This window comes from Salmo salar, chromosome ssa09 (genome assembly GCF_905237065.1).
Source record: "Salmo salar chromosome ssa09, Ssal_v3.1, whole genome shotgun sequence".
Taxonomy (NCBI): Eukaryota; Metazoa; Chordata; class Actinopteri; order Salmoniformes; family Salmonidae; genus Salmo; species Salmo salar.
Genome location: NC_059450.1, coordinates 134,151,181 through 134,157,180, shown reverse-complemented (window position 1 = coordinate 134,157,180; position 6,000 = coordinate 134,151,181). Strand labels below are relative to the sequence as shown.

The following is a 6,000-nucleotide window of genomic DNA, read 5'->3' as shown; positions in this document are numbered from 1 at the left end:
AAGCCGGCTGGGCGTTCGTTCTATTGGTTTGGTTGCCAGAGACGCGACCCAGTTGTTCAGTCTTTTTGTTCTGTATCTATGGGCACGACCCAGTCGTTCATTCTAAATGTTCCATTGCCTTACTGGCTGGCAACGTCCTTATCCCTTGCTTGCTAGCTAGCCAATTTACAGTCACGTCAAACAGTGCAGACAGAAAAACAACAGTAGCTGCATTTGTTTAAGCTGTTTTCTAGTGACATTTATTTGGATTCATCCATAACAATGAGCTAATGTTATGTGAGGCGCGATTTCGTCAGGACACTTGTTCAGAGGAGCTAGCCAACACAATCACTTCACATTTTAACTGGAAAGACTGCAAACTACAGTAGCTGCACTTTTTTTCAATTGCCATTTTGTGATGCCAGCTGATTCATGATTTCGACTGGCTGAGAAACGCTGCCTGCCTGTCAATCTCGTCCCGACTCGTTCATTACTATGGGACAGCTGTAGATTGAATTTGAATATTGAAACAATATTGCAAATATCGGAGAGACAGACAGCAAGGTTTATACAAATTGACTTCAGGGTGCAGTTCGCGGCCGGGCTCAATGTGGGCGGAGTCAAACGTCGGGGCCGGGCTCAATGTGGGCGGAGTCAAACGCGTTTAACCCAAAACCTTCCCGTCTCCTTCGAGGTCAAGCAAGTTGAGGTAAACTTTGATGGTGTCAACGAAAGCGAATCTTAATCGAACCTAACCTAAATGGATAGCAATATAAACCATGGAAGTAAATGAGACTGGTATTATGCATAATGTACTTTGTAATATTCATGTTATACCTGTGCAGTGGTATATTTTTATATGACCAACTACCGCACAAATGTTAGCATAGCGTTAATTAGCACCCATTTGCACGTGAGCTAGCTAATTGCTCACAATAAGGGAATCTTATTTGGACAAATTTGCCGACTTGAGCAGTAAGCCTAGGTTTACATGTACAGTTATGTAATCAATTTGATTGTTGATTTTCTGTGTTTATTCAATGTATGCCTTGTTGTGTTTGGCTGTCTCTAAATGTCTATCATTGATGCCATTCCCATAGTTGCACATAGCGAGTCTACACAGCCTACACAAACTCAGCAAAAAAAGAAATGTCCTCTCACTGTCAACTGCGTTTATTTTCAGCAAACTTAACATGTGTAAATATTTGTATGAACATAAAAAGATTCAACAACTGAGACAAACTGAACAAGTTCCACAGACATGTGACTAACAGAAATGGAATAATGTGTCCCTGAACAAAGGAGGGGGCGGTTCAAAGGTAACAGCCAGTATCTGGTGTGGCCACCAGCTGCATTAAGTACTGCAGTGCATCTCCTCCTCGTGGACTGCACCAGATTTGCCAGTTCTTGCTGTGAGATGTTACCCCACTCTTCCACCAAGGCACCTGCATGTTCCTGGACATTTCTGGGGGGAATGTCCCTAGCCCTCAACCTTCGATCCAATAGGACCCAGACGTGCTCAATGGGATTGAGATCTGGGCACTTCGCTGGCCATGGCAAACACTGATGATCCTGTTTTGCAGGAAATCATGCACAGAACGAGCAGTATGGCTGGTGGCATTGTCATGCTGGAGGGTCATGTCAGGAAGAGCCTGCAGGAAGGGTACCACATGAGGGAGGATGATGTCTTCCCTGTAACACACAGCGTTGAGATTGTCTGCAATGACAACCACCTCAGTCCGATGATCCTGTGACACACCGCCCCAGACCATGACTCACCCTCCACCTCCAAATCGATTCCGCTCCAGAGTACAGGCCTCGGTGTAACGCTTATTCCTTCAATAAACTCGAATCCGACCATCACCCACGGTGAGACAAAACTGCGACTCAGTGAAGAGCAATTTTTGCCAGTCTGGTCCAGTGACGGAGGGTTTGTGCCCATAGGCGACGTTGTTGCAGGTGATGTCTGGTGAGGACCTGCCTTACAACAGTCCTACAAGCCCTCAGTCCAGCCTCTCTCAGCCTATTGCGGACAGTCTGAGAACTTATGGAGGGATTGTGCGTTCCTGGTGTAACTCGGGCAGTTGTTGTCATCCTGTACCTGTCCCGCAGGTGTGATGTACCGATCCTGTGCAGGTATTGTTACACGTGGTCTGCCACTGTGAGGACGTTCAGCTGTCTGTCCTGTCTCCCTGTAGCGTTGTCTTAGGCGTCTCACAGTATGGACATTGCAATTTATTGCCCTGGCCACATCTGCAGTCCTCATGCCTCCTTGCAGCATGCCTAAGGCATGTTCACGCAGATGAGCAGGGACCCTGGGCATCTTTCTTTTGGGGTTTTTCAGAATCAGTAGAAAGGCCTCTTTAGTGTCCTAAGTTTTCATAACTGTGACCTTAATTTCCTACCGTCTGTAAGCTGTTAGTGTCTTAACGACCGTTCCATATGTGCATGTTCATTAATTGTTTATGGTTCATTGAACAAGCATGGGAAACAGGGTTTAAAGATCTGTGAAGTTATTTGGATTTTTACGAATTATCTTTGAAAGACAGGGTCCTGAAAAAGGGACGTTTCTCTTTTTTTGCTGAGTTTAGTATATACAATAATGAAATACATGGCAAGTCAAGAAAAGTCATTGCAACTTGTCCACACTGCAAACAGAAGTTAAATAAGAAAAACTTCAAAACATATTTATGAAGAAGTCATGAACATTGCTTTGAAACAGTGTCCAAGGAAACATTTTTGGCATGTGAGTGCATTGATTTGAGAAATGGTGTGTTTGCAGTCAAATACATTTTCTGGTCCAGCAAAACCGATACATTTTGTGAAAAAAACTTGGGCTAATTCAGTTCCAACTTTGTTCAAAACTGTTATGCATGCTGAAGTATTAAAACGCTGTAGAATTGTACTTTTTCTTTACTTTCACATACACTGTGTTCACAGAAACATTCCTCGGATCTTGTCCCCTGGACCTTGGAGGACTTTTGTGGATGATGATCAGGTTAGATATTCCTTTAAATTATTCCACTGAACTGTACCATTTGATTGTCATTCCTTTATTGAAAATTGTACCTTGTTCACACCACAGGGCCTACCAAAGCAAGGTTTCTCAAACAACTGTGGGGTGTTTGTTTTGATGGTAAGATGCTGGCAATTCAGTATATTATATTAGTCCTATTTTCTGTTATAACATATGAAAAGTTATTATTTCTGTGCGTGCAGTGTCACACCCTGGCCATAGAGAGGGTTTTATTCTCTATTTTGGTTAGGCCAGGTGTGACTAGGGTGGGCATTCTATGTCCTTTTTTCTATGTTTTGTATTTCTTTGTTTTGGCCGGGTATGGCTCTCAATCAGGGGCAGCTGTATATCGTTGTCTCTGATTGGGAGCCATACTTAGGCAGCCTGTTTTCCTTTGGGTTTTGTGGGTGGTTAATTTCTGTTTAGTTCATGTTCCTGACAGAACTGTTTGGCTGTCGTTTTTGTTTCTTTGTTTATGTGTTCTCAGTACAATAAATACATGATGAGCACTCAACACACTGCGCCTTGGTCTACTCCCTTCGACGGCCGTTACAGTGCAGTATGTAAAGCACACTATTGTTATTGCTCATACTTTTTCTTGTTTATTATTCTTGAGACTTTTTGGGGCCTGTTCTAACATACACAATTCATACATCAAACTCCTGCAGAGCTGGATGCCGATGTAACATGCTGTGACTTCTTGGGGGGGTTGTTGTCTTCTACATCCTGAAATATATTCCTGGGGGGGTGGTATTATCATTATTGTTATCATAACAATCAAACTTAACACCTACTCTTTCTTAACTTACACTACGATCTGTACATTGCAATGGAAGCACAGTGTGATTTCACTGAGGTATGTATAAATTCTGAATTTCTCATCACTAGTGGATATGTTTTTTGGGATCCCTATCCGATTGTGTGATTTTCTTTTTCAAAGGAAAACATGCAGCAAATTAGGCGATGTTGATGCCTTATTCTCCTGCAGAACTTTCCCATGCCGTAAGTCTTGAACATTATAACAACTTTTCATTTGCATCCTTAAAAATCACTTGTTTCACTGTAGTCAGACTGACCTGAATATATCTTCGTATGTATGTAAATCACTTATTAAGGTCTGTAGAAGAAAGTTTGAAAGATCGAAAAGCCAGCAAAAACAAAACACACTACAGGGAGGTGTCATATGATGAGTGGTATAGTCTTAAACCAATGTTTAAACACTTAACCCCCCCAAGAAGTCACTGCATGGTACATCAGCATCCAGCTCTGCAGGATCAGGTACTGTATAGGCTATTAGCTAAAGTATGGTGCTGTCACGACTTCCACCGTAGGTGGCTCCTCTCCCTGTTCGGGCGGTGCTCGGCGGTCATCGTTGCCGGCCTACTAGCTGCTACCGATCCATTTTTCGTTTGTGTCTGTCTGTTTTGTTTACACCTGTGTCCTATTAGTTAATTTTGGTGGGTTTATTAACCTCCGCTGCCTGCTATTCTTTGTGCGGGATTATTTGCTGTTGTTGCTCTGCTAGGGGTGCGTGTTTGCACCACAGGGTTTTCTTCCTCACGGTTGTGTTGTACCGTTTGTAGTGTATTTAGGAGTAGAGGTTTCTCCTCCGTGTGTTACGTTTATTTCCCTGTGTGTGGCGACTTGGTTGGGTGTGTTTCCCCACCTGTTGTTGTCGTGTTTTAGGACGTTCAATAAACGATTGTGCTACTGGAAATTCCTTGCTCTCCTGCTCCTGACTCCTGCACCTACCTCTTCTTAGGAGGCACCTAACAGAATCCCGCACCATATCATGGAGTCAGCAGGAGCTGACGCGCTCTCCACTTCCATGGAGGAGCACATGCAACACCATTCCACAGTTCTCCACCGTCTGGGGACCGTCATGGATCAAGTGATGGCGACGATGGAGAGATGGGAGAGGGGTGGCCTCCCTACCCCTCCACCAGCCACACTCCAACCAGCACCACCACCTTCTCCGACGTCGTCTGGCCCCAGCAGTATTCGGCTCGCGCTCCCGAGGGAGTACGATGGGATGGCTGCCGGGTGCAAGGGGTTCCTGCTCCAGCTGGATCTTTACCTACCGTTCACCCGGCTCCTTCGGAAGGTGAGAGCGTGAACACCCTCGTCTCCTGCCTGTCAGGCAAAGCTCTGGAGTGGGCCAACACGGTCTGGGATGGACCAGACTCGGCGAGGGACCACTACCCAGAGTTCACCCGCCGCTTCCGGGCCATGTTCGACCATCCACCTGAGGGTCAAGCGGCGGGTGAACGTCTGTTCCATTTACGGCAGGAGACGAGGAGCGCACAGGACTTCGCTCTGGAGTTCAGGACCTTGGCCGCCGGCGCGGGGTGGAACGACAGGGCCCTGATTGACCACTATCGGTGCAGTTTACGTGAGAACGTCCGCAGGGAGCTAGCATGCAGAGACGCCAGCATCACCCTGGACCAGCTAGTGGACATGTCCATAAGTTTGGACAACTTGCTGGCTACGCGCGGGCGTCCGGATCGGGTCCTGTTGGTTCCACCCCCCAGCGCCTCCGCTCCAACACCCATGGAGTTAGGGGCCACTGCAGCAAGGGCGATCGGAGGAGGAGCTCCTTCCTGCACTAGGTGTGGTCGGAGAGGGCACACTGCCGACCGGTGCTGGAGGGGCTCGTCTGGGAGTCGAGACGGCAGGCCAAGCACTGTTCGGACACCCCAGGTGAGTCAGCACCAAATCAAATCAAATTTATTTATATAGCCCTTCTTACATCAGCTGATATCACAAAGTGCTGTACAGAAACCCAGCCTAAAACCCAAACAGCAAGCAATGCAGGTGTAGAAGCACGATGGCGCGGTTTCGCGCATAGGTTAGGGATTCCCCTGGTTCAGAAGGACAAACCCTTCTCCGTGCACTCCCTAGATAGTCGACCATTAGGGTCAGGGGTGGTCAGGGAGGCCACGGCTCCACTGGACATGGTTACGCTGGGGGGTCATGAGGAGAGAATTAGTCTCTTCCTCATTGAT

The 6,000-nt window shown here is 46.5% G+C and overlaps 1 long non-coding RNA gene across 1 annotated transcript; it reads left to right on the top strand.

The window, feature by feature from the left end:
* The first annotated feature begins 513 nt into the window (after nt 1-513).
* LOC123724149 (uncharacterized) lies at nt 514-3,187 on the top strand. The gene is made up of 3 exons (XR_006756833.1): nt 514-688; nt 2,920-2,977; nt 3,065-3,187. It is a non-coding gene; the product is annotated as an uncharacterized lncRNA (long non-coding RNA).
* The last annotated feature ends 2,813 nt before the right edge of the window (nt 3,188-6,000 follow it).